At 36.0% G+C, this 27,454-nt stretch overlaps 1 protein-coding gene across 4 annotated transcripts in view; it reads right to left on the bottom strand.

The window, feature by feature from the left end:
- Positions 1–25,273, bottom strand: part of LOC5578342 (probable RNA methyltransferase bin3) — a 39,852-nt gene extending 14,579 nt beyond the window's left edge. Inside the window, exons 1-2 of one of the 4 annotated variants that reach the window (XM_021849011.1) lie at positions 25,002–25,267; positions 22,890–23,143 (exon numbers count right to left, since the gene is read on the bottom strand). The gene's annotated coding sequence lies outside the window, so the exon portion shown is untranslated. Of the gene's footprint in view, positions 1–22,889; positions 23,144–25,001 lie in introns of all 4 variants that reach the window. The other 3 variants (XM_021849012.1, XM_021849013.1, XM_001656861.2) reach the window with 3 other exon arrangements.
- Between the last annotated feature and the right edge of the window lie 2,181 nt (positions 25,274–27,454).

The following is a 27,454-nucleotide window of genomic DNA, read 5'->3' as shown; positions in this document are numbered from 1 at the left end:
CACGTTTTCAAGACAGAATTTTGATTTTTTGGTAAGTATGCCAGTTTTCAGATAGCCGTAGCGGTAAACGCGCTGCTATTCAGCAAGACCAAGCTGAGGGTCGTGGGTTCGAATCCCACCAGTCGAGGATCTTTTCGGGTTGGAAATTTTCTCGACTTCCCAGGGCATAGAGTATCTTCGTACCTGCCACACGATATACGCATGCAAAAATGGTCATTGGCATAGTAAGCTCTCAGTTAATAACTGTGGAAGTGCTCATAAGAACACTAAGCTGAGAAGCAGGCTTTGTCCCAGTGGGGACGTAACGCCAGAAAGAAGAAGAAGCCAGTTTTCACAATGTTTTTCTCTCTAACAATATTTCTTTTCCATAGAATTTGTATTCTAACCGGAAATGACCAGATACAAAAGTGCGCTGGGTAATCTTTTGACCGACATTGTTTTCTAACCAAATCTGTATCCGATTCTCAGAGATGTTCTATGTCGGCATTTCATTTCGTAAGTAAACAAATTTTATTTTTAGCTCTTGTTATCACATAATAATTTAAATAATTTTGTCGTAGAAACTGCAACCACAATGAAATTGAGAAGATGCCAAGATGCGCTGGAGAAACTTTCAACTCTCAAATTTTGAGTGGCGGATTGATTTCCTGCAACTATTTATATAGTTCTTTGTATGTACATTTAATCTGAAGCATGAAAATATGAGCAAATTGAAATTAAATAAATTTAATAAGGCTGATACAAATATTAAATTTCTTTTATGTCCGAGACCACTTGGAAGGTACGAGGGGGGGATAAAAATAAATACGGAACAAAAAAAAATGAAAAAAAAAGTTATTTTTTCGAATTTTTATTTTTAATGATAGTTGTTAAACTGTTTTTAATCGTCCTCTGGATCATTATTTTACTTGTTTTTTACTTTGTAAATTGAAAAAAACCTAACTGATGTCAAAAAAATGATGAATCTTTTTTTTTTCTCCCCTTCAAAATTTTCGGATTTTCGAAGGGGGGGGTGACATAAAAGAAAATTAATATTTGTATCAGCCTAATTTCAAAAAAAAAAAGGTCTGGGTATGTTCTTATCGTATTTATAAAATCCTAATTTAAATTATATGTGAAGCAAAATCAAACGAATTAGAACTTCATATAGAAAGAACTATTTTTGATTACTAATATTTATGACGAAAGCATATATATTCTTTATCCCACATCCACTAGTTTTTTTTTTTTTTTGTATGGTATTCAGTTGGAGCTGCCTGACAGCTTAACTTGTCAAGGCTGAACCCTCGGTCTGGCTTTTGCCAAGTTTCCCCTCTACCAGGAACAATACTCAGACGGACTAGGCAATGGCGCCCACATGAACACTGTTTTTTATTAGTATTGTGACGTGGTAGTTTTTGAAAAGTGCCCATATTCCCTTGCTTCTGAGAAAAGGAAGCATTGTGAAAATCAGCAGCTCCATCAGAATTTGTTTGAAATAGTTGTGTAGTAGTGTCATTACTAATACTGTCTAGTCGAAATGGTTTTGAATAATTTGTCATTCAAGTGCTATTCTGATTACTCCTGTCTTTTACGTAAGATTATAGTCTTAAATGTCAATTGTCATCAAGTTTTAACAAAATTAGGCTGTTTAGTAGTAGTTCTAGTTAATTTTATTTTTTGTTGTTAAAAGTGTTTATTGGTCATTACGTTCATATATCCTTAAAGAAAAAAGTCGCTTTCCTTGTCTGTTCAACAATTTTTCGAAACTAGCAAGTGTACCCTAATGATCGATCTCAGCGTCTTACTTTCCATAGTCATTTTATAGTGAATATTGAAGAGTAAAGTTACCTTAGGCTTCTATTACAGTCTCCTACATGATTCACTTTTCGGTGGCAAATGCAATGCTTCACAACGCCTACTTTCTACTTGTAAATTTTGCGAAAATGAAGCTGGAATTAGATTATTTATACCGCTGTTACAAAAAAGGTATTTCTTATTATGGCAATGTAAAAACCATATTATAATAAGATTGTCGCCACTTATTTCTACTCAGTGAATCTACTAGTCATTTTCCTAAGAGTTCCTATGTATTCCCTACGTCGTATATGATAACGATGTATCTAACTAGCTAATAGTAAGAGTGGCTACGGACCATTCTGGTTAGCAAAAGGCAAACTGAACGTCACCAATAGTATTAATGCCCACTTCGAATAGATTAATTATTTGAAATGGGCATCAATTCTATCAATGACGCAGAATGTCCGTTGGATTACATCCGAGATATTATTGCGTCTATGCCATATGAATTATGACGCGGCTTTAAGCAAAAAGTGCCAAAATGTGATACCACCACTACAGGTAACGCCTTTGGTTTCCATCATATGGGCTAATGGATTATGCCCTCCCATCGCGGCAAGGTCGCATAACCAAGGGGAGGATATTCTTTATCCCACATCCACTAGTTAAAATTATATTCATCGCTTATAATCATAACATGCTTAACCAAACAACATGTTATATGCATTGCATATAACTCTAAGTCGACGGTTTTCTTGTACGATAAGACCTATATGAAATTCCAATAGTGCAAGATTATATGCCTACCATATAACATCTACGATAGAGGTTGGCTCAGTGTATAGTAAGGAAGCTTTGATGTGTACCGTAAAATCGGGTGTAATTGATCAGAAGAGTGAAATTGATCATCATATCACACGATTTTATTTATGCGTAATGGAGCACAATTATCAATGTAAGCTGCAGTAAATGAACGTTGTTTGTCGTAACTATTGTCGCATTGTTTTTTTGCGCTAAAAAATGTTTATTACTATGAAAATAATGTAAAATTTCAAAATCATGCACGTTGCAGTATTAACAAACACCTATGAACTTCTATTTCTAAGCAAGGATTTGAACATGGTATAAACCTGAAAGTTTGTGAGGATGCTTGATATATATCCTCAAACCAGATTTCATCACCAAAACTAGTACCAATTAGCTCATGTGGTAGAAATAATTGAATTTCTGTTATTTTTGATTTTTTATTCTTTCGGAAATTGCATACATTTAGGCGTTTTCCGCGTAATTCTTGAAATTTGACTATTCGTTATTTATATAAATATTGCTTTGATATGAATTTGACAAGCATATTCGGATTCAGGGTGCTCAAATTTATCATGTAGAGTTGTTTTGAAAACTAACAATAATGGCATTGACAAGTGATCAATTTCATCCCGAAATGAGATCCCCAGATTGTTTGTTTTAGAGATATTTGTTAACACTAAAATGACATTTGTTAGAAAATTTCGGGACATGAGTCGATGAGGTTCACTTCTTCTTCTTTCTGGCGTTACGTCCCAACTGGGACAAAGCCTGCTTCTCAGATAAGTGTTCTTATGAGCACTTCCACAGTTATTAACTGAGAGCTTTCTTTGCCGATTGACCATTTTTGCATGTGTATATCGTGTGGCAGATACGAAGATACTGCCCTGGGAATCGAGAAAATTTCCTTTACGAAAAGATCCTCGACCAGTGGGATTCGAACCCACGACCCTCAGCATGGTCATGCTGAATAGCTACGCGTTTACTGCTACGGCTATCTGGGCGAAGGTTCACCTTCGTAGTTGTTTTCCTGCATTTATTTGTTTTGGCATTGTCAACATTATAGAAAACAGACTAGAAAAACCGTGAAAAATGATCAATTTCACCCGAAATTACGGTATTAGTATTCGCATAAATGCTTCGAAATCATTGTTGGTTCATAATGGAGCGAATTCTTCTTCTTCTTGGCACGTTAAGTCCTTACTGGGACAGAGCCTACTTCTAAGCGTAGTGTTCTCAAGAGCACTTCCACAGTTGTTAACTGAGAGCATTCTTTGCCTAAGTTGTCATTTTCGCATATCGTATATCGTGTGACAGGTACGATTATACTCTATGTCCAGGGAAGTCAAGGAAATTTCCATTACGAAAAGATCCTGGACCGACCGGGAGTCGAACCCAGACACCTTCAACATGGCTTTGCTTTATAGCCGCGGACTCTAACCGCTCGGCTAAGGATGGCCCCTAGACCTGTGTAATAATCTCATAAAAATCTTTAGAACTTCTAGAATGATTTACTAGGATTAATTATTAAAGAGAACAAAAAATACTTAAGAGAGCTTTTATTTAAGGTGAAGATACGTAACATTTCTTTGAAGCATCTCTTATCAGTCTTGCACAAATCGCGTTATTTTTGAGTGACTTTGTTTTACAAACTTTGTTCTATGACAGAAAGTGGGTACGGTAAGAATCTGAAAAAATAAATTTATCAGCGACGATATGATAATTGATAGGACTATCACTTATTCAAATTGAAATTTTAAACTTAAGCATGTAAAATTTGTATTGGAACTAAAAATCCGATTCCAGTCGTGGTCGATTTGAAAATGGGCAAAAAACAAATCCTTATATTTACGTAAAAACATGAATGAATCAAATATAAAAGTTGCCTATCCAACAGAATAGGAATTGACGTTTCGTAATTCTGAAATGTATTATTTTTATTACTTTTTAAATACCTGAAGAGTTATAACTTCGTGATTTTGTCTTTTGTGTAGAGAAAAATACAAGATTTCTCGAATTTAACCATTTCTTCAGCTGTTCTCTAACAAAACCAAATAAAATTCCCAACAAAAATTTATGTAAAACATCCTTGATACAATGTCCTTAAACTCACCATGGCGATAGATTTTGATAAAAACATATTTTACTAGTTATTTTTCAACAAAAACAAAATTCTTTAATGAATGTTCGAATCCGAACATCGAACAAAATGTAGGGTCTGTGCTGACCAGATAAGAATTAATTTTCAAAAATAAAAATTTTTAATGTAAACGATTATTAAATCAAACAAATTCATCACAGATACTGGTTAATATAGCCTATAGCAAAATACAAAAAAAAATATTTGATTGGAAAAGCACTATTATTTTCATTATCAAAGTCGTGCCCATATTTTGGCCCTATAATCAAAATTGCACAGGGAACTAACAGAGGTAGCTTACTATCTTCAATACTATCTTCAATGTACAATTTCGATGACTCCAAACTTATTAACCCGTTAACGCCCAAGGTATCTCACAATTGGAATTCAGCTCCGTTTTTGTTACTCATAGTCGTATTCCCATAAATTAAACCTTATTTCACCAAAAAATTTCAAGTCTATGGAGGGGATCCAAAAAAATTCTTGAAAGTGTGTCGTCCATATCTAGCTGTTCTATAAGTTTATTTTCGAGATTAATCAAATATATTTTCATGCATTTCGACCCATTACAATGTAAATAAGTTGGAAAAAACTTTTGGTGAGGGGTAATTCATAAATTACGTCACGTACAGAAGAGGAAGGAGGGGGTTACAATGAAACGTGACTACTCATATAAAAATTGGAATCCATAAAAAAAGTGTGATACAGAGGAAAATTGAGGAGGATAAATATGGCAAAACTTTGCGTGACGTAATTTATGGACCTACCCTGATAAAGAAATTGCAACATAAAGAATAAAAATTTCAGAGGCAAAAGGTGCATGCCAGAACTAAATCATTTAGTGACTTCAATTCAATTTTCTGCTCTACCACGTAAGTATGATACAGACATACATACATTTCCATACATGTACATGTACAATAATGCACATTTAAGCCATTTATACCAAAAACAAAATAAAATCTTACATCAAATATTTTGATTTAGAAAAAAAAAACTACAGATGTTTCAGAATAGTCTTCAAAAAGATTATATAAAACTTGCCAGCTGATAATGGAAACATAACTATCAAAATATTTTTTCTGGTTCAAGTTATTACTATAAAATGTGACTCTGATCTGACAAAGATCGAAATTTATATTTGGCAATATGAGAATTTCGTTGGTGCTGATCAAAAGTTAGTCCTTCAGTCCAATGACAGTCAAATATTGGACTCCAACTATTACATGCTTTACAGATGTGAATATTTGAAGCCAACATTGTTCGGCTATAACGTTTAAGTTACTGCATCACTGATGTATAAAGTCTTATTCACCGATAGAACCGAATCCACGCGGTCCAAGATTTTTGACACTAGAGCTGGCCAGAATACCTGGGGAGCATACGGAAGCGTGCCCGCTCAAATGTCACAATTCTTGGACCGAGTGAGTTCAGCAAGGAAGGCTCTTTACTGCTGCCTCAACGCGTCACTGGTTCTAAAACTACGACCAAACAATGGCGAAGGCATAATCAATTTTCTCGAAAACATTCATTTTGGGAACTAAGTAGAATTTTCTGATTAAATTGGCAACAACGCACTGCAGTAGCGCGTAGTTAATAACTGCTTGCAAACAATATCTTTCAAGCGCATTTATTAGGGGTCATGCACAAATTACGTCACGCTTCAAGGGGGGGGGGGGTTGAGCCAAGCGTGACAAACCTTACAAAATTTTCGGAGGACTCATACAAAAAGTGTGACAAAGGGGGGGGGGTCGAAAAAGTTGAAATTTAGCGTGACATAATTTGTGTACCATCCCTTACCTGTAATTTTGCGAATAATAATTTTTACTTTTCCACGTTTAAAGCTAAGTATGCTGTTTCGCTCAAGAAAAGTAAAGAAATTCCTTGACAGAAAGGATCAAGAAATTTCCTACATTGAGTCCCCTTTGAAGTGACATTTCTTCTCAACTGCGTACTGCGATCAGAAAAAAGTGATTTTCTTGACCATTTCTTGGGAGAAATTTTCCACGCATCAAGATAGGCGATTCCTTTTCTTGTCAGTAGCAAACCGGCCTTAAGTCATAAAACTGGTTCTGGACTAAGGTTGGCGGCTATTCAATTTTACTCTCATTTGACAGCCACCCTTAACCATTGGAGTTCAGCTCATGGATGGATAAGTCAATTTCTCGTTTTTTTCGTATTTCACTCCCTCCAACAGATCAAAGGATCTAAATGGTGTCAAGGTTCATCTAAAAATGTAAGGAGCATTGCATCCGAAATAAGCGATTGTCGCTTGAATCGATAGTAAGTATCCATTGTTTTGATCTAGGCAGACCAATTTCTTATAGTTTGTTTCCTTGATGTTTCGCACATAAAAGCAATTCCCAGCTAATATGTTTTTTTTTGCGAAAATATCTCCTTTAGTTGATCATCGTTTTCGAAGATACCAAATTTTTCATCACTGGACTTCAATCATGAGAATGACTTCCGTACTAAGAAGGTTTTAGGCCAATAGCTTTCTTTGGATTTAATCAGTGGACTGATATATAAGCGAACAAAATGTGTGCCCAGTAGTTTAGGTGATTTCCAAAGTAATAAGTTTCTAGGCAAATAGGTCTCATTCAGTTCTCCACATTTACCAAAAACAATAATTTTGTATCCAATCTCTAGATTGAGATAAAAGCAAATAATGTATTTGTCTACTAGCGCCACCTTGGGAGAATTTTCCAAACTACTATGTTTCTGGGCGAATAGATCCCATTCAGCTGAACACTTTTGACAAAGATACCAAATTCGAGAGTTCCATTTTTTTAGTCTCATCACAGGACTGATATAAAAAAAATAAAATATTTAACCACTAGCGCCTCCTTGTGAGTGTTTTCCGAACTAATATGGTTTTAGGCGAATAGGATTCATTTGGTTGTTCAACATTGTCCATGACACAAACTTTGTATCTTATCACTTGACTGAGATATTAGCTAATAAAATCTTTGCCCACTAGCGCAATCTTGTGAGTGTTATAAGGTTTTATGTTAGTAAGTATCATTTAGTTGTTCAACATTGTCGAAGACAACAATTTTGTATTTCATAACAGAACTGAGATGCAAGCAAATACAATATTTGCCGACTAGCGCAATCTAGTGAATGTTTTCCGAACTAATAAGTTTTCGGTTGAATAGATCTCATTCAGTTGAACACATTTGTCGAAGACACCAATGTTATATCTCATCACTGAACTAAGATATAAACAATCAAAATGTTCGATCGGTAGCGCCATCTTTTGAGTGTATTCCGAACTAAAAACGTTTTAAACGAATATGTCTCATTTAGTTTATCAACTTTGTCGATGACATCAATTTTGTATCTAATAACTGGACTGAGATACAAGCAAATAAAATCTCTGCTCACTAGCGCCATATAGTGAGTGTTTTCCCAACTAATCAGTTTTCGGGTGACTAGATCTCATTCAGTTAAACACATTTGTCGAAGATACGAACGTTGTATATCATCACTGAACTGAGATATAAACAATCAAAATGCTCGACCATTAGCGCCACCTTTTGAGTGTTTTCCGAACAAATAAGGTTTTAGGTGAATAGTTCTCATTTTGTTGATCAACTTTATCGAAGACACCAATTTCGTATCTCATAACTGGGCTAAGATATAAGCAAATAAAGTTTTGGCTCACTAGCGCCATCTTGAGAGTTTATTCCGAATTTGTAAGGTTCTATGCGAATAGGTATTATTTAGTTGTTCAACTTTGTCGAAGACACCATTTTTGTATCTCATATCTGGACTAAGATATAAGCAAATAAAGTTTTGGCTCACTAGCGCCATCTTGGGAGTTTATTCCGAATTTGTAAGGTTCTATGCGAATAGGTATTATTTAGTTGTTCAACTTTGTCGAAGACACCATTTTTGTATCTCATATCTGGACTAAGATATAAGCAAATAAAGTTTTGGCTCACTAGCGCCATCTTGGGAATGTTTTCTGAATTTATAAGGTTTTATGCGAATAGGTGATATTTAGTTGTTCAACTTTGTCGAAGACACCATTTTTGTATCTCATAACTGGGCTAAGATATAAGCAAATAAAGTTTTGGCTCACTAGCGCCATCTTGGAAGTGTTTTCCGAATTTGTAAGGTTCTGTGTGAATAGGTATTATTTAGTTATTGAACTTTGTCGAAGACACCAATTTTGTATCTCATCGCTGGACTGAGATATAAACGACGCAAATATTTGTACGCTGGAAAGTTGTTTCATATGTTGCTTATATATGCGACATTTGTTGGCGTCTGTGCGCCACCTGGTGAGTTAATTCTGAATTTAAATAGTTACCAAGTGGAAGTCAGCAGTCCTGTGATCAACTTTGCAGAAGACAGTTTTCTCCTAAACCTCTTTATTTTCAAGATATTTGCTCTACAAGTACTGTCCTATTTATAGGACGCTGGGCGTTCGGGGCTTCTGTCCTATTTTTAGGACGCTGGGCGGATATGGGTTAATGTCAATAACGGCGCCGGCCACGTGCCTATGGTCATCGAGGAGGGGAAGGAATGTTAGTGTGACGTCCATTGTTACTAGAGACCGAGATCACCTCTGCATCTCCATGGTTTTCACGGGAAGGAGTTTTGTTTTGGCATGCTTTAAAAGCTAGATGATCAGTATTCACCTTGGTAAGTGATGTGATCCATACAGCCACAATTTGAAAAAGTTATCTACACACTTAATCTCAAAAATTCATTTCGGAAAAGTGAAGTGACGAATACACTCGTTAAAGCTTATTTTTACTGAAATCTCGTTGAATTTTCGTTGAAATTTCTCAGAATTTCGGCAAAGCACATCTGTCCAAATCGAAATCAACGTTGTCACTGTTGAAAACACATTAACATATGCTACTCAAAGTTCAATGGGTAAATGAAAACTTCTGATTTTGGAAGATGTCAACAAGTAAGTAATTTACTTTATTTTGCTAATAATCATAATTATTCGTGCGTTATGTCGTTCCAGTTCGTTAGACATTCATGGTTTTATTTTATTTTTAGGTAATATTCTGGAGCATCTCTTCGGCTAGGAGAAGAACGGCAAACATGTTTTTTTTTTTTGCAAATCTGAAATTTGGTTTACCGTGACCCGTGCATCATTACCCGAAGATTTGTGCACTTGAAATCTAGGATACATTATGACTTCCTGTAAAAAAAAATGCAAAATAAATGTATTATTCAACCACCATAATTACTTTCGGTTCTGCTTCTTCTTTTTCTTCCATCGAATAAACACAAAAATGTTTTGCTGAATTGATTTTAAGTTATTACCGTGCCGAGATATTCGGCAACGGATTACCGATCTCTTCGTAAAATTTTGACAGCTGAGCTGGTCTTTTCATTTTGCAGTTTAGTCGGCACTTCGAACTTCGAACCGAAATTTTCGCCGAGATCTCAGCTGTTGGGTTCTCGGCAAATTATTTCGCCAGCCTCGGCGAAATAAATTAAATGTGTATCAGTGTGTCGACAATTTTAATGTCGAACTATTCGAAGGTTGTGTTTGCAGTTGCAACAAATATATAAAAGAATACGCACGTGTAGCTAACTATTTTATAAAACTGAAATAAGAGCTTATGTCGACACTTACAGTGACGAACCATCCATAGTTTGTTTAATGATTTAACAATCGAAAACAAATCGAAATTTAAAGTGAGATAACAAGAAAAAAAATAAAATTAAAAAAATGCTCATCCAATTCGATGAAAAAAAAACTTGGTGAAATCTTCCTTGAAAGGAGCCACTTTAAGCTTGTAGACTTGCCAAAGCCATCTAAAATTCAGGAACAATTTTCAAAATCTTCAAATCCACTGTACAAACAACGAACGTATTTCGAATCTTGATCCGTTTTCCTCCAAAGAATCGCGTCCAAACACAATCGTCCACCGTTAAAAACGCGTTCAATTATAGCCGTAGTCCGAAAATTTTCTCTCCTGAAGTTTCCTAGTAAAGGCCTGCTGCCAATTCCTTAACTTGTTCGATAAAAATTATTTATCTTGAAGTTCATGTTTTTTTTTCAATAAAACCATTTCACGTTTTTACTAAGTTTTGCGAAAAACTGCTTTTTAGTATATTTCATTTAACCCTGTTTTGAGTATTTTTTGATGAGAATTTAGTAAGTATTCTTCTACAAAAATAAGTTTATGGCTGGTAAAAAATATGTCTGTCATAAAAGAATCATTAATTTGTGTTTTAACCAGCGAACTTTTGCTTCACACTAGATTGGGACTCTTGCCCTACCGGTGGAGCAAAAGTTTGTTTAGGACAATAAATTTCAAAACTGTTTTAACTAAAAATGGGTGTTTGTTCAGCAAAATTGTAGCCAACATGTTGAAGGTTCCCTGTGTGGTATTTATTTCTTTTCAACTGTTATAGTTTTTCTAAAAATATTGATTATTACAAAAAGGTCGAACTTTTTCTCCACCTTACTCTAGTACTCTGCAGATTTAGTGGCTGCACAATACACAAGTGCTTATTTACATGTCCTGAAGCTATGCTTTTGGTTTGGATTTGGATAAGTCATCGGTAATATTGGTTAAACATTTTCAGAGATTGCATCAACAGGAGCTTTCTTGTTGTATTGTGGGTCAAGCCAAGCGTGACAAGCCTTATAAAATTTTTGGAGGTTCATACAAAAAGTGTGACATGAGGGGGGACTGTGAAACAGTGAGCTATGACCCTGGCCAGTGAAAAGTTAATTTCAAATTCCCGGAACTCTCCCGTTTTTTTCCGGCATTTCAAAAATATTCCCGGTTTCATGATATGCTAAGAAATGTATATTATTACGACATTTTTTACCACTTCTAACGACTTTAGGTACACCAAAGTATAATTATTAGGCAGTACTTCTCAAACTGTGTGCCGTCCCAAGTAACATTTTTAGTTTTTTCATTTACTACAAGCTGTTGTTACCACCATATCGTTAAAACTCATTTTAGAACTTATTAGTCTTAATAACCTTAATAAACCTTTGAAAAAACTCCGTTAAGCCCGAAAAGGCCCACACTACAGGAGGTTGTTAAGACTATACCTTAAAACCGTTTCTAAACTTCTTAGTTTTGTATCGTATGAATACATCTACCCTTGTAGTATGCTATAAAACATTCATAAGAGCTATTGTATAGCCTTAATGAGCTCAACTAGCGGTATTAAATCTTTTACGATATCCTAATACACGGAATAAAACCAATGTTAAGAGCTTATGATTGAACAAACATCAACCAATAATTTGTTTATAAACCATAACCTTTTTTTGATATTGAAAATGTCTGCCGACTCATAATAATCAATTAAAATAATCATTTTTTGCGTGGCAGAAAATTTCCTTACGATCGCGTGAAATTCCTGCCAATAAAAATTTACTGGTGGAATGACATAAAATTTTTCGATTTACAGCATCGCGCCACAATTACGACATCATTATTGGCTATCCAACATTTTACTCCATTCCATTTTCAGAATGCTCATCTCAATCATAAATTGAAATTTCCCACGCATATTGTAATTATCAATCCGAAACGGCGACAATAAAAATGGATTCCATCCAGTTAAATCTTGCTGGTCTTGTCTGGGATGGTTTAAGATCAATTGGTGATTATACCGAACAATATAATCATTCATTTTAATAGACACTACACAGCTCCTTCAAAATACAATTTATTATCAAAAAATGTGGCCAGCAAATAAGTTTTAACGGGAGCTCTTGTAGATATCTACAAAGCATTTTAAAGTGGATTTTACCGAAAAGAACGTTTGGCACTTTGCAATGCTTTATTAAATCTGTTAGGAATGAATGCATCTCTAATAAAACCTCCATAAATAACATCTAAGATCAAAAAGCACTGAAATTGTTACTTGGGGTAGCTCCCTGGTGCGCACTTCTTCAGGGGCGCCGCAACTTGAATCATACATAACTTGGAAATTATCTCATAATTTAGGAAAGCTTTCAAACATTCTCTGATTGTCATTGATTATAACCCAGATAACCAAAATGTACGTATAACGAAATCATCTGGAGGCTTTGTATGTGCAACATCTCACTTATAAGATGCCGCGAAAAGGCCTTCTACGTATAAAAGTGCATTTTTTCATTTAAATAGCCGAAGTGGAAGCAAATGGGGAAAAAACTATCGCATTTGCGATCATCTTCCGGCTTCCGGCTTCATCTGCCGCGCGGGAGATCATTGACAGTTCCGTTTCCATCGATCCCCGCACAGCCGAAGGCCAACACGTCGGCAACTCACAGAATGAGTGCGACCTACACAAAATTTTCACTCAGTCAGCCAGTTCTGCATTGGTTGCCTCATTCTGTGTAGTTTTAATACATGCGCTGCATGGAGCTGGCTTAGCGTGGAGTGTTTGCTTGACTTTACGAGAAGAAGCAACCTTGTAATGAATCACCAGAATGAACAGCGCGTGGATAAATGAATCCTACGAGTGGAAAGGCTTCGCGAACCACTTATCGGTGTTTTCATTTTGCTTCTTCGGCGTTGCATCCGTTCGCTTTTTGCGATGCTCCTCGTGACGCAAAAATGAAAAATGAATTTTGGCGAATGTTGGATCGCGAAGATGCGTCGATCATTGTTCACGAAGAAGATCCATCGCAACACTGTTGAAAAGCTTTCTGAATATTTGGGATTTCTTAAGCAGTTTTTTTAATTCTATCTTTCAATGATAGTAGTGAACTTTGAAAAATATGGCAAAAGTAGCAGCTTAAGTCAAATGCTTAATAGTTGATAGTTTTGTTTTGTTTTGAAAAATAATACTGAAGCAATTTTTTAACTCAATCGGTATTTCAATTTTCTTATAAGGAAAGAAAAATACTACTAAAAAATATTTCCTTTTCAAAACATTCTGAGAAAAAAAAATATTTAAAATAGACCATTTCCGCCAATTTTTTTTATTGGCTTATATGCTTCCTGTCTTTTTACTGGACAAACTTTCCTAAGGAACCAATGTGTTTTGAAGCCTCTAAGTATTGGAAAACAATGAAAACTGACGGCACGTTAGTTCTCCCCTCGGTCCCCTACAATTTGTTTCACCTCGAAAAACTGCGGACCCCTTTTTCCCCTATGGTTTTGCCACCACGTTGTGGTGAATTTATGATCAGCTGGCATGACCAGATGATTTTTGTTTATGCTTTCATTCATCATAATGGGCTCTGCTGGTTTCGCTCCCTCTTTCCTTCACGGTTTCTGAAGTCTCCGTAAACACCGCGGAAACCACCTTCATCGCTTCGGCCGGTTATGACCGCACCCGGCGAACTCTACACGGTTCTGTAACGCAAGGATTGTAGTCGACAGAAGCCTGATCTCTCTGTTTGGTACCGGCGAGGATTGAATAAGTCGGAAGATTCCCGCCTAGAGGTAGCAAGAACCGCTCAAAATTTCCTGGCGCAGCTGTTGCTGCCAAGGCGGAAATCTGCCGGATCAACAGCCAACATATAGATTTAGGCATTTGTCGGCATAAATAGTAAAAAATAGCCTCTAATAGAACTAGCGGTACCGTAACTGTTGGGTGGATGAGTGATTTGTTGTTAGGGGGTGGTTTTGAATTTTGAATCTGTGGAGGAAAATTGACGCTCCTGTTTGGGGCGCCCTGACCGGGACCACGGTCAGTTTGAGCGCGCACCTGATTTGACGTTTCCAAATGTAAACAAGCATTCCAATGCAGGGGTGGAAACGAAAAACTGTTGCAAAATCACCACCTTGATACCCATAGGGTTGAACAAACTGTGCCGCATCTCGAATTATTTTTCAAAATGTGGTGAGTATCCATGTTTTTAAAAAATGTAAGAAAAATGTAAAAAATATACAAAATCTGAAACCGTTCTTATTCATTAAAAATGATTGTCTTTCGAAGAAAATTACAAAAACTGGGGGTTAGATCTGACGGAAATGGTCTATTTTTAAATAATAGAGTCAAGGAGTCATATTGACGAACATTAAAATAAAATAAATAGTTCCTCCTTGTTCGTTCAAACAATTTAATGTTCATGCTCGTATTTTTTGCAATTATATTACTTTCAGAGCAAGACTGCTTTTTTGCTGTAGAACAAAGTACCCAGCCTGGATTACTTTGATCTATTCTACCCGTTAGGAGCACCACTGTTGGGGATTCAAATATGACGTCCATCGTTTTACGGGATTTCTAGACCCCCCCCCCCTCTGTCACGCTTTTTTCAATACCTAATACATGCACTGTCTCACATTCGTAAACCACACCCCCCTCCTCCCCCCCCTAATGATGGACGTCATTTGTTGATGACCCCTTGCCTGCCGAGCAGTTGTCGCGTAACAATTCAAAAGGGCCAATCCTCAGATCGTTGGCTCTGAGAAAATTCGATTTGAATTTTATTCACCACATTTTCAATTCCTATTTCTCAGTATTCAAATCAATCATTGTGATTTCTTGCAAGCTGAGTGACGATTTTTAACAAGGCATGGGCCTTTTTTATTGGCCAAAATAGAATTTTATTAGCGTGCTTGGCACAAGGCTAGGCCTTTTCGGTTTTCAATGAATGAGCAAGAGAGAGTTATTGGCCTCTCACCCTGCTAAGGCCAATGACAGTTTGCGAAATTTTCCGATTGTAGGCCCTCTTGATAGAACGAGAACCGATCATTGGCCGTTTCAAGCAGGGGGCCAATGAATGATTTGGAAAAAAGCAATTATTGGCCGTTTTGAAAATCGAGTTTATACCGGTAAGTTTTATGATTATGTTGACAATGTTTGCATAGTTTGTGGGTGTTGGGAGATGCTATCGAATGGTATCAAAACCCGAAATGTTTACAATTGGATCATTGGCTCTTTAGAATTGTTACGCGAGAGTTGGTTAAGCATGCAAAATGCAATGATTATTATGATTTTGATTTATGATTTATGAATAGCAGTATAGCAAGGGGCCCAGATAGCCGTAGCGGTAAACGCGCCGCTATTCAGCATTACCATGCTTAGGGTCGTGGGTTCGAATCCCGCTGGTCGAGGATCTTTTCGTAAAGGAAATTTTCTCGATTTCCAGGGCATAGAGTATCTTCGTACCTGCCACACGATATACACATGCAAAAATGGTCAATCGGCAAAGAAAACTCTCAGTTAATAACTGTGGAAGTGCTCATAAAAACACTAATCTGAGAAGCAGGCTTTGTCCCAGTTGGGACGTAACGCCAGAAAGAAGAAGAAGTAAATTTGAGTTTCGGCTTCACCTTAAAGATCTTATGATTGATTGCTGTGATAAAGACATCTAACGTTAAGGGGACACGGGAGACCGTGTTGTTTTTCCTATCTTTCGTCTCACTCCACAGTGGTCCAGGAATCAGTTTTACGAGGAAAGACGCATTTTGAGCTTTAGAATGAAACATTAGACGAAAACGGTCTTCTACAAAGTTGTTTGTATTAGTAAGGTCGTTTGTTTGGTGTTATTGAAAATTAGGGTGGACCACTTTTTCATAGAAATTGTGTGACTAACTTTCTTATTTGTAGAAATTATATTATACATGCTTCAGCAAAGTTGTAGACCATTTAATTTCAAGCAACTTTGCCAAAAAAAGTTTTTTTGTATCTCTTAAATTGATCGATTTAGAGCTATTTTCCTACGGTGACATAGGGTGGTCCGAACAAAACTGGTTTTCTGGCTCTAGAGTTTTCAATTCAAATTTCTCATCAAAGTAGTCTATGAAACACTTTTAGAGCTCTAAAAAATGCGTAATTTGGTGAGTGAAGAAACTCGCTATCTTCTTCCGTTTGGGAGTTATTGTTGTTTTTCTCTCAAAAACATGCCTGCTTTGATTGTGAATATCTCTGATTGGGGCAAATATAAAAAATATCTTTTGACGGCATTAAAAAGGCAAAATGAAATTGTATATTATATCAAAAAATTACAGATGTGTTATTTTTGTAACTCTAATAAAATACCCTGAAAAACGAAGAATTTTAAGCAGAAAAACTTCTATAACTTTTGAACTAAAATAGATATCATCAATATTTTTGCATGAAAATTTGCGTTTTGTTAAGTTCTGAAAGTCGTTCATAGGCCGCTTTGACGAGAAATCTGAAATAAGAAAGATAGGGCTCTAAAACTATTTTGAAGATTTACATGGTATGTATTTCTTCATAATTTTGCATTTTGAGCATGAAAATAAAATTTTAGACAAAAATGATCTTCTACAAAACTGTTTTTAAAAATGTTAGCTTTCATACTGTGTCATTTAAAACTAGGGTGGCCCACAATATCACACAAATCATATATTCAACTTTTTTATTTGCAAAAATACTGGTATATACTCTTAGGCAAAGCGGAAGAACTTGAAATTTTGACCAACTTTGCCAAAAAAAGTTTTTCTGTAGCTCGAAATTTGTCCAATCTAGAGCATTTTTTCCTAATCATCGCAGGGTGGTCCAACAAAAATAAGTTTTTCAACTCTAGTTTTTTTAATATTAGTTTCTCGTCAAAGTCGTCTATGAACGACTTTTAGAACTTAACAAAACGCAAATTTTCATGCAAAAAGATTGATGATATCTATTTTAGTTCAAAAGTTATTAAAGTTTTTGTGATAAAAAATATTTGTTTTTTAAAGACATTTTATAAGAGTTACAAAAATAACACATCTGTAATTTTTTGATATAATATACAATTTTATCTTGCCTTTTTAATGCCGTCAAAAGATATTTTTTATATTTGCCCCAATCAGAGATATTGACAATCAAAATAGGCGTGTTTTTGAGAGAAAAACAACAATAACTCCCAAACGGAAAGAGATAGCGAGTTTCTTCACTCACCAAATTACGCATTTTTTAGAGCTCTAAAAGTGTTTCATAGACTAATTTGATGAGAAATTTGAATTGAAAACTCTAGAGCCAGAAAACCAGTTTTGTTCGGACCACCCTATGTCACCGTAGGAAAATAGCTCTAAATCAGTCAATTTAAGAGATACAAAAAAACTTTTTTTGACAAAGTTGCTTGAAATTGAATGGTCTAAAACTCTGCTAAAGCATGTATAATATAATTTCTACAAATAAGAAAGTTAGTTACACAATTTCTATGAAAATGTGGTCCACCCTAATTTTCAATAACACCGAACAAAGGACCTTACTAATACAAACAACTTTGTAGAAGACCGTTTTTGTCTAATGTTTCATTCTAAAGCTCAAAATGCATCTTTCCGCGTAAAACTGATTCCTGGACCATAGTGCACTCTAACAATAATCATCAAAACTTTGTGGAAGCAAATCTCGAGTTTTAGTGAACCGATGAAGCTGAAAATTTATCGGGTTGTGCACTACATATATAGAATCATAGTGATACATTTTTGCATCGATATATGGAGTGGTTCTTGGGATTTGCTTCTTGAAATGGATAGGGTGATTATGATGACGTCCCGTGCGATCAACGCTCCGTCATCGTAATCATCGTCATCATCGAAACTTGAAAAGCAGTTTTTCTGTTCAAAACTAAATATTATTCGATGAAAATGTGTTCACTGTGATCCGTCATTGATTTCGGAATTTTCAAAAGCAGTTTTTTCGTTCAAAATCAAGAAAATTTACAGGAAAATGTGTTCACTGGAGCGTTGATCGTTAATTCTAGCGTAACATTTGAAAAGGGCCTATCTGCAAAACGTAAACATTGAGAAATTCTCAATTGAAGATTCCGTACCACATTTATAATTCCTATTTTAAAAACAATTTGCATTTTACTAGTTTCATACCTGTGTTCGACACCCATTAAAGTCTGTTGCGTGGCCCATTATGTTTCTAATCTCAAATAACACAACAACTCGTAAAAATTGTTGAATTCAAACATCATTGGCAGATAGGCCCTTTTATGAATCTTCAAACCAGTTAGGCCCTTTCAGTTAGGCCCTTTGATTGAACATGGTTTCAGTTAGGCCCTTTTATAATTTGCTAATTTTATTAATTTTTGAATCGGTTTGCATAAATCTTGATCAAAATTTAGCGATTATGTGAAAAAACACTATATAATAGCTAAATATTGGAAATTTTCGGTTGAAGATTCAGTACCATATTGATTATTCATATTTCAAACCCATTCGCTTTTTACTAGTTTCATACTTGGGGAAGATCCAAAAATGACCTCCATCGTTTTTCGGGATTTCTAGAACCCTTCTACCCCCTCTGTCACGCTTTTTCTGATACCCAATCCATGCACTGTCACGTTTTCGTACATCCCCCCGTTGGAGGAGGCCCCAATTGATGGACGTCATTTTCGGATAACCACTTGTGTTCGACACTTATAATGGTCTATTACGTGGCTCACAACGATTTGAATTTGAAATAACACAACAACTTGTAAAAATAGTTCAATTCAAACATCATCCGCGGATAGGCCCTTCTACGAATTTTCAAACCAGTTAGGCCCTTTTTAAATTTGCTAATTTTATTGATTATTGAAGTGATTTGCATAATTCTTCGACAACATTTAATGATTATGTGAGAAAACAACATAATATCATACAAGCTTAATATTGGAAACTATTCTATACAAAATCAGCAACATATTGATTATTAATATATTACAAACCCATTCACTTTTTTTTTACTAGTTTTATACTTGTGTTATACACTCATTATGGTTTATTACGTGGCCCAGAACGTTAGTAATCTCAAATAGCATAACGACTCGTGAAAATGGTTGCATTCAAATATCATCAGCAGTTAGGCCCTTCAATGAATCTTCAAACCAGTTAGGCCCTTTCAGTTAGGCCCTTCGATTGGACATGGTTTCAGTTAGGCCCCTCCAGTTAGGCCCTTTTATTAAACATAGCTCCAGTTAGGCCCTTTTGGAATTTGTTGATTTTATTGCTTATTGAAGTGATTTTCATAGTATTCAAATAAAATAAAGCGAGAGAAAAACAATGTAATAGCTAAATGTTGGATATTCTCGGTTGAAGGTTCAGTACCTTATTGATTATATCTATTTCAAACCCATTCACTTTTTTACTTGTTTTATACTTGAGGGCCTTCCTTAGCCGAGCAGTTTAAGTCCGCAGCTACAAAGCAAAGCCATTCTGAAGGTATCAGAGTTCCATTCCCGGTCGGTCCAGGTTTTTTTCGTAATGGAAATTTCCTTTACTTTCCTGAATATAGAGTACCTTCACAGACAAACAGACGTAACACTTAGAACAAATCTCGATCAAAATCATAGTCACGAGGACATGTGCGCCCAATGCTAAAATTATTGTATTTGGCCGACGGGCCAACAGATGGCGGTAGTGTGCAAACGTCAAACGCGAACAAAAACGATGCGAGCGCTGCGGGTGGCGGATTGGCCACCTACCATATTTTTGAATCGACCATTAAAAAGGTGGTCGATGGACAATGATGAGAGTGTGACGTCTGTTTGTCTGTGGTACCTTCGTACTTGTCACACGATATACGAATGCAAAAATGGCAACTTGTCAAAGAAAGCTCTCAGTTTATAACTGTGGAAGTACTCATTGAACACAAAGCTTAGAAGCAGGCTCTGTCCCAGTGAGGACGTAATGCCAAGAAGAAGTATAAGAAGAATTCTTGCAGAGCTGTTACAAAAACAAACGAATTTGTTTTTGTGAAAATCGCGACTTTTGGAACTCGATCCACAACTAGAGGCAACAAATAAAAATTGACAAATAAAAATTATTCAAATTTTTTAATGTAATTGATTTTTTTTCAGGATAAAAAATCAGTTTTTCAACTAACTTCGCATTAAGATTATGATAAAACTAGTAAAAAAGAGAATGGGCTTGAAATAGGAATCAATATAGTACTGAATCTTCAATAAAGAATTTTTATTAATCAATGTTGATTTTCTCACATACCTAATCGATTGATTTTGATCTAAAACTTTGAAAATCACTTCAATAATCAATAAAATTAACAAATTCCAAAAGGGCCTAACTGGAACTAAGTTTAATAAAAGGGTCTAACTGGAGGGGCCTAACTGAAACCATGTTCAATCGAAGGGCCTAACTGAAAGGGCCTAACTGGTTTGCAGACTCGTAATAGGGCCTATCTGCCGATGATGTTTGAATTCAACCATTTTCACGAGTTGTTTTGTTATTTAGGATTTAAAACGTTATGGGCCACGTAGTAGACTATTATGAGTGTGAACACAAGTATAAAACTAGTAAATAGGAGAAAGGGTTTGAAATATGAATAATCAATATAGTACTGAATCTTCAATAAAGAATTTTCAATATTCAATGTTGATTTTCTCACATAATCGATTGATTATGTTCTAAAACTTTGAAAATTTATTCAATAATCAATAAAATCGACAAATTCCAAAAGTGCCTAACTGGAACTATGTTAAATAAAAGGGCCTAACTGGAGGGGCCTAACTGAAACCATGTTCAATTAAAGGGCCTAATTGAAAGGGCCTAACTGGTTTGAAGACTCGTAAAAGGGCCTATCTGCCAATGATGTTTGAATTCAACATTTTTTACTAGTTTTTATGTTATGTTAGATTTAAAACGTTACGTGGCCCAGTAATAGACTATGAGTGCCGAACAAAAGTTTAAAACTATTAGATAGCAATGAGTTTAAAATAGTAACAATCAATATGTTACAGAATCTTCAATCGAGCATTTCTCAATTTTTACGTTATGCTGATAGACCCTTTTCAAATATTTCACCAGGTTCCATTATGTGAGAAAAACACTATACAATGGCTAAATTTTGAAAAATATGGAGGAAAATTAAAAATGCACGGAAGGGCCAATCTGATTTTGATGGAAATTTTCAGTTAGGCCCTTTTATGACCAGTTAGGCCCTCTTAGTTTTATCATTTTCAGATAGGCCCTTTTAAATTTGAATAAAATTACCATTAATAATGCATTTTGCATGCCCGTAAGAGTATGTAGGAGTAATTTACGTAAAAAATGATACGAATAATGAATAATCAAGTTTGTTAACATTTTGCAGTTAGGCCCTTTTCAAATGTTACGCTAGAATTGCAACCAACACTGATAAAAATCCACACGCTCGATCTGTGTGTTTAAAATTATGGATCGATTCATGAACGTCCATATCGATTTGCTATGATTTTCTTGCAAACTTCGTGTGTGTTACACATTAAATTCCTGTGTTTTGCTTCATGGATTGATTCATCAACCGACAACAGGGATTCCATATTTTTTTCACATAAGTTCCCGAAGCTGTCTCTTCAGATTCGTATGTGTCAACCTATGGACGCATAGATCATCACTCCAACACGGATTCAGTGTGTTTTGCTTATGGTTATCTTGTGTCATAATCATCATGTTCAAGTTGGTCGATTCATTGATTTGCGCAATGAGATTGTTATGATGAAATCCATGAGCTATGCTATCGATTTCCATGTTCAAAGCTTCTAAATTGTTTGTGATCAACCCATGGGATGCATAGTGAACTGAATTGCGGTTGGACCTCGTGTCGAACGACAGTCATCATCATGCTTCCAAAGAGAAGAAGCAAATTTTGAAGCTGAAAGTGTTAGATGAAAATTTGTGAATTCGATTTTTCTTTTATTAGTGAAGTTGACCGATATACGAGAGTTCTACCTTTCTATAAGAAAACATTGATAATAATGTATAGTTTAGTAGAAAAATCGGATTCCACTAACAGATTTTCCTGACTTTCAGTTTCGAAAAAAATGGAATATGTTTATCCCTGGCTTCCCAAATTATGGATTTGCGGCGCCCCGCTTGTTGCTGGCTCACGGGTTTGAAAAAAAAAACAAGAGAGCTTGCGACAAGCAGAGGAGCCTCGGATCCATATTTTGGGGAGCAAAAGTTTTTCTACCAAATTTCTTCTTTCAGTCCCTTGACATTTATGTTCTATCACACATGACTATCTAAAGCTACTACATTTCGAATTCAATTAGCAAATCAGTTGGTTTTCATGATTTAATATTTGGAAATTCATGTTTGTTTCACATGACAACCTAATGTTGATACACATGTTATTATACCGTGAAATCAATGATGAAATCCATATGGCTACCACACTCAAATCATGTGGTTTTCCTCATTGCGCAAATCTATAAGTAAAACACACGACCTTGACGTGTAGATTTTTCTCAGTGAACATGAACTGCAGCAACAAATTTTGTTCTCAGCTATTGTGACCGAGTCCGAGCGAACCGAAAATATGTAAACAAACGAACAACACGAACCTGCTGCACTTCTCTCTCTCGCCGCTCACCACTCGCCCCTCGCTCTCAACCGATGCTGTTGTCTGTTGATTAGCGGAACGCACGAAGATTCACACCGCATACGCCACTCTCGTGTCCACCACGCTTTTAATCACTCTCTTTCTATAATCTCTCTCTATCTCTCTCACAAGTTTTGTTTTTCGCTCTCGATCTCCTCACCTTTGATTTCGACTGGTGTTGTTGTTCTTTCTTACTGCTCTTTACCACTAGCAGGGCTAGTAGCGGTTATTGACAGCAAAATAACAGTGACTAGTGACCAGAATGACTATGAATCGCATAACTTATGATCTCGTCCTATAAGGGTTCATTCATTTATTTCATAACGCTAAAAATGGCCAAAGGCCACGGCTCATACTTTTTTTGTATGGACAAATGACCATGGGGATGTGGGTGGTCTGGAATCCCAAAAAACTGTCCACGTGGTTAATGGACAGCTCCTAAGACATATCTAATCTCTTCGTTTACTTTCTCTTCCGATGTGAATATTGTTCACCACATTTTCAATTTTCTTTTGGCACTATTCAAACCAAATCAATTCAAAAATGTGAATAAAACTTTAACTTTAAATGCTTGAATCATTTTCAATTTCCAACCAGGCATAGGCCTTTTGACTTGACCCTTTTTGTTCACATCGAATGGGTAAGACATTGGCCTTACACTATGCGAAGGCCAATGAAGTTAGCGACATATTCCAATTGTAAGTCCTCTTGTTGAAGAGAGGTCCATTAATTGGCCGTTTTAAACAGGGGGCCTGTGACTGATTTGAAACAAAAAACGACTATTGGCCTTTATGAAAATCTTGTTCATAACAGTAAATTTTATGCTTATGATGATAATGTTTGTGGGTGCTATCGAATGATATAAAAATCTGATTTGATTACAATTTGATTATTGACACTTTAGAAATGTAACGCGAGAAATGTTCGTTTTCTTAAAGGCTGGGCCACAATGATGTGAGCGGCAACGCGGCGCGGCAAGATTTGACAGTTAACCCATACATTTTCTGTCAAAACCTGCCGCGCCGCGTTGCCACTCACACCATTGTGGCCCAGCCTTAAGCGTTCGTTCAGATAGTTCACTGCCCATAACTGCAAAACAGTCACATTCGACATTTTTGACAAAATGGAGTTAATACCGGGGAGAGTCATCAAATGGCAAATACTTTCGATCAACTTACTGAAATCTGTGAGATTGTTCTAGAAAATTCGAAAAAAATACCAAGTTGTTTTGTCACATTGGCAATTGTAACCGCATAACAGTCACATTGAGATTGTACATGAGCCTCATAATGCAGTAGCAACGAAATTTCTATCAGAATTTTTTTCTGACTATGCACCTTATATGCGATATGAGTTGTACAAAATTTCAGCCTCAAATAAGCACTTTTGAATTCTTAGTGATTTTTTGAAATATTAGTTTCCTCCCATACTGCGATAAAATGCAAACTTGGTATCCCATTTACTCAATGCCTACTTTTGTCGAATGTTACAAATATGCAGTTATGGGCAGTTCAGCGTATGAACAAGGTTGCTATGGTAGTGACCGTTCGTGCACATAATATTTCATCAAACTTAGTGGTTGGTCACAAAAACTGATGTGTTTTTAAATGATAAGAGAATGGCACAAAAATGAATGTACCCTACAATCAACTTTTAAACTACAAGCTTCGTCAAATACACATATTATTTTAGCAAATGTGTTAACAGATACATGAATGCAACGAATTTGATAACAGCTGCATGAAATAAGCGAGAATATTGATAGAAATAACCAGTTAACAACTGAAAGTTGAGGAGTTTATTCTGTCCACGTTGGGGCGTAACGCCAGTAAGAAGCAGTGATCATTTTTATAAAATGATACTTTTTGTTGTAAATAGTAAGTTTTAGTGATCAGGTCGATTAAATTATTAAAAATTGACTCGCTACCAGCCCTGAACTAGTGCCAGTGCCCCACTGCCGATGCATGTGCAGAGGAACCTCCCCTGAAGAGTGAAACGCTTCTCTTTTTGCACAAGACAAGATGGAACTGAAACCTCTTCTCCGCTTTAGCCCTCCCTTCCCCTTTCCACTTACTTTGCACTCTTGACAGATCCAGAAGCTCTAGTGTCTTGGATTTTGCACGACTGTTCACGATCGCTCTACACTAAAACTACACTGTCACTAAATTCATGCCGCGGTAAAAAGTATTATCTCCATAAAACTCGTCCAATCACTTTTTAACCGTTTAACTTCCTCTTTACATCGATATTTTTCACTTTAGCCATCAAATGGCACTGCAAATCAACACCAATCAGCTGCGGAACTAGCGCAGATCAACTACACGCGTTCAACTCTCAACACCGACTGACGATTCGGACGAACAAGAGCACGGGAGAGCGATTTTTGCTTGCTACTGTGAAGCATACTGTGAAGTTTTACCCGTATTTCGACGATTTGACAGCTACGAAACCGCAGGGCACGCTTGAAGGTGGATGAAAAAAATGGCTGCCATTCCGCTACTTGGCAAAATTAAAACAAATTTTATGCTGATCGAAGCATGGAATTTCATTCTAGATGATCTTTTCCAGCCAAAATGGGAAGAACAAAAAACAGTTTTGATATTTTCATGCTGATGGTCAACGAAAACGGCCTCAATTGCAGTTTTTGATGAATTTACTACGAGGTCTTAGTGAAAAAGATCCCTAGGATGTGTTGGAAATGCGTTTTGACGGTGGTGGTAAAATGGGATAGTTGCTAGGGTGGACCAATGTCCGTTCAAGGTGACATGGGATTGATAAGGAGAAGATCCACATTTCGATTTTTAGAGTAGATCGGCAAAGTATTGAATGGCGCGTGCACTTGCTCTCAACATAATAATAATCAATTATTATTATTTATCTCTTTTTAAATGGCTTTTGGCCTATGACCAATTCGCCACTCGGGCAATAAAATTAATAGATTTGCAATTTTATGCCATTTACTTTTTCGCACTCAACGCCACGTTTTAAATATAAAGTTATGCTGAAGGTGTATGGGTTCGATTCCCAGTCCAGGGCTGGAAGCAGGTCTCTTTTTAAAGACTATTTTAGTGCAAACCTAATAGGTCTCTATTTCTTAAAGCAAAATAAATTAACGGAGTACAGTAAATTTTTAAAGTTTTCGGTAAAAATTCAACGGAATTTATGAAATTTTGACGGAAAGAGCGTTTTATTTCATCGAACTGTTCTACAGTGATCATTTATCTTCTAAACAGGCAACATTGGTGCATCTGGCGTGAAAGATAGCACACATAAATCATGGCTACTATGTCTTACTGCATATATCCAGTGGTGCCTGCAGATCAGCCCAATTATTACAGCCAAAGTTTAACAACTCACATAAAATCAATAACTAATTACTAAGGCGTCCATTTTGGAAAAATTGAAATTCTGCTAGCGGTGTTTAAAGGAACGTTTAGATTGATTTCTTCAGTACTTGCTCCAGGAAATACTCGAGCACTCCAACGATACTACCACTAGTAATTTCCTTCAAATATGTTTCAATTAGTTATTCCACCGATTTCTTCAGTTGATATTATAGGAGATCTTCACGTGAGTTCTTCGAAGAAAATTACTCGCAGAAGTATTTCTTTATGTTGAGATTAATATCCTGTTCATTACTTATATTAACGTACAAATAGTTGTTTCTATAAAAAATCAATTTACATCAACACTAAATTGACGTCAAATTAAAAATACACACATTTAATTGATTCAGCTATCCCCTTGTACTTAGATAAATTATAACTTTAATTATGAAGGCTACTCTACTGGTCTTGCTCTTCTAGACATAGAAAAAGCATTCGACAGTGTTTGGCATGAAGGTTTGATTGTAAAATTGAAAAATTTTAATTTTCCAACATACATTGTTAGAATAATTCAAAGTTATCTGTCAAATCGTACACTTCAGGTTAATTATCAGAACTCCAGATCTGAAAGACTTCCTGTAAGAGCTGGTGTTCCCCAAGGCAGCATTTTGGGACCAATATTATACAATATTTTCACATCTGACTCACCTGAGTTACCTCAGGGATGTCAAAAATCTTTGTTTGCGGATGACACAGGCCTCTCCGCCAAAGGACGAAGCCTGCGTGTCATCTGTAGTCGATTGCAAAAAAGTTTGGATATTTTTTCTTCATACTTGCAAAAATGGAAGATTTCTCATAATGCTTCCAAAACTCAACTAATAATATTCCCACATAAACCAAAAGCTCTTTATTTGAAACCTTCAAGTAGACATGTTGTCACGATGAGAGGGGTTCCAATAAATTGGTCAGATGAAGTTAAGTATCTAGGACTCATGCTAGATAAGAATTTAACTTTCAAAAATCACATTGAGGGCATTCAAGCCAAATGTAACAAATATGTAAAATGTCTCTATCCCCTTATTAATAGAAAATCAAAACTTTGTCTTAAGAACAAGCTTTTGATATTCAAACAAATTTTCAGGCCAGCCATGTTGTATGCTGTACCAATATGGACTAGCTGTTGTAATACCAGGAAGAAAGC

Source organism: Aedes aegypti, chromosome 3 (assembly GCF_002204515.2).
Source record: "Aedes aegypti strain LVP_AGWG chromosome 3, AaegL5.0 Primary Assembly, whole genome shotgun sequence".
In the NCBI taxonomy this organism is placed as follows: domain Eukaryota; kingdom Metazoa; phylum Arthropoda; class Insecta; order Diptera; family Culicidae; genus Aedes; species Aedes aegypti.
Note: the sequence above shows the minus strand (reverse complement) of the source record. Positions and strands in the feature narration are given on the sequence as shown.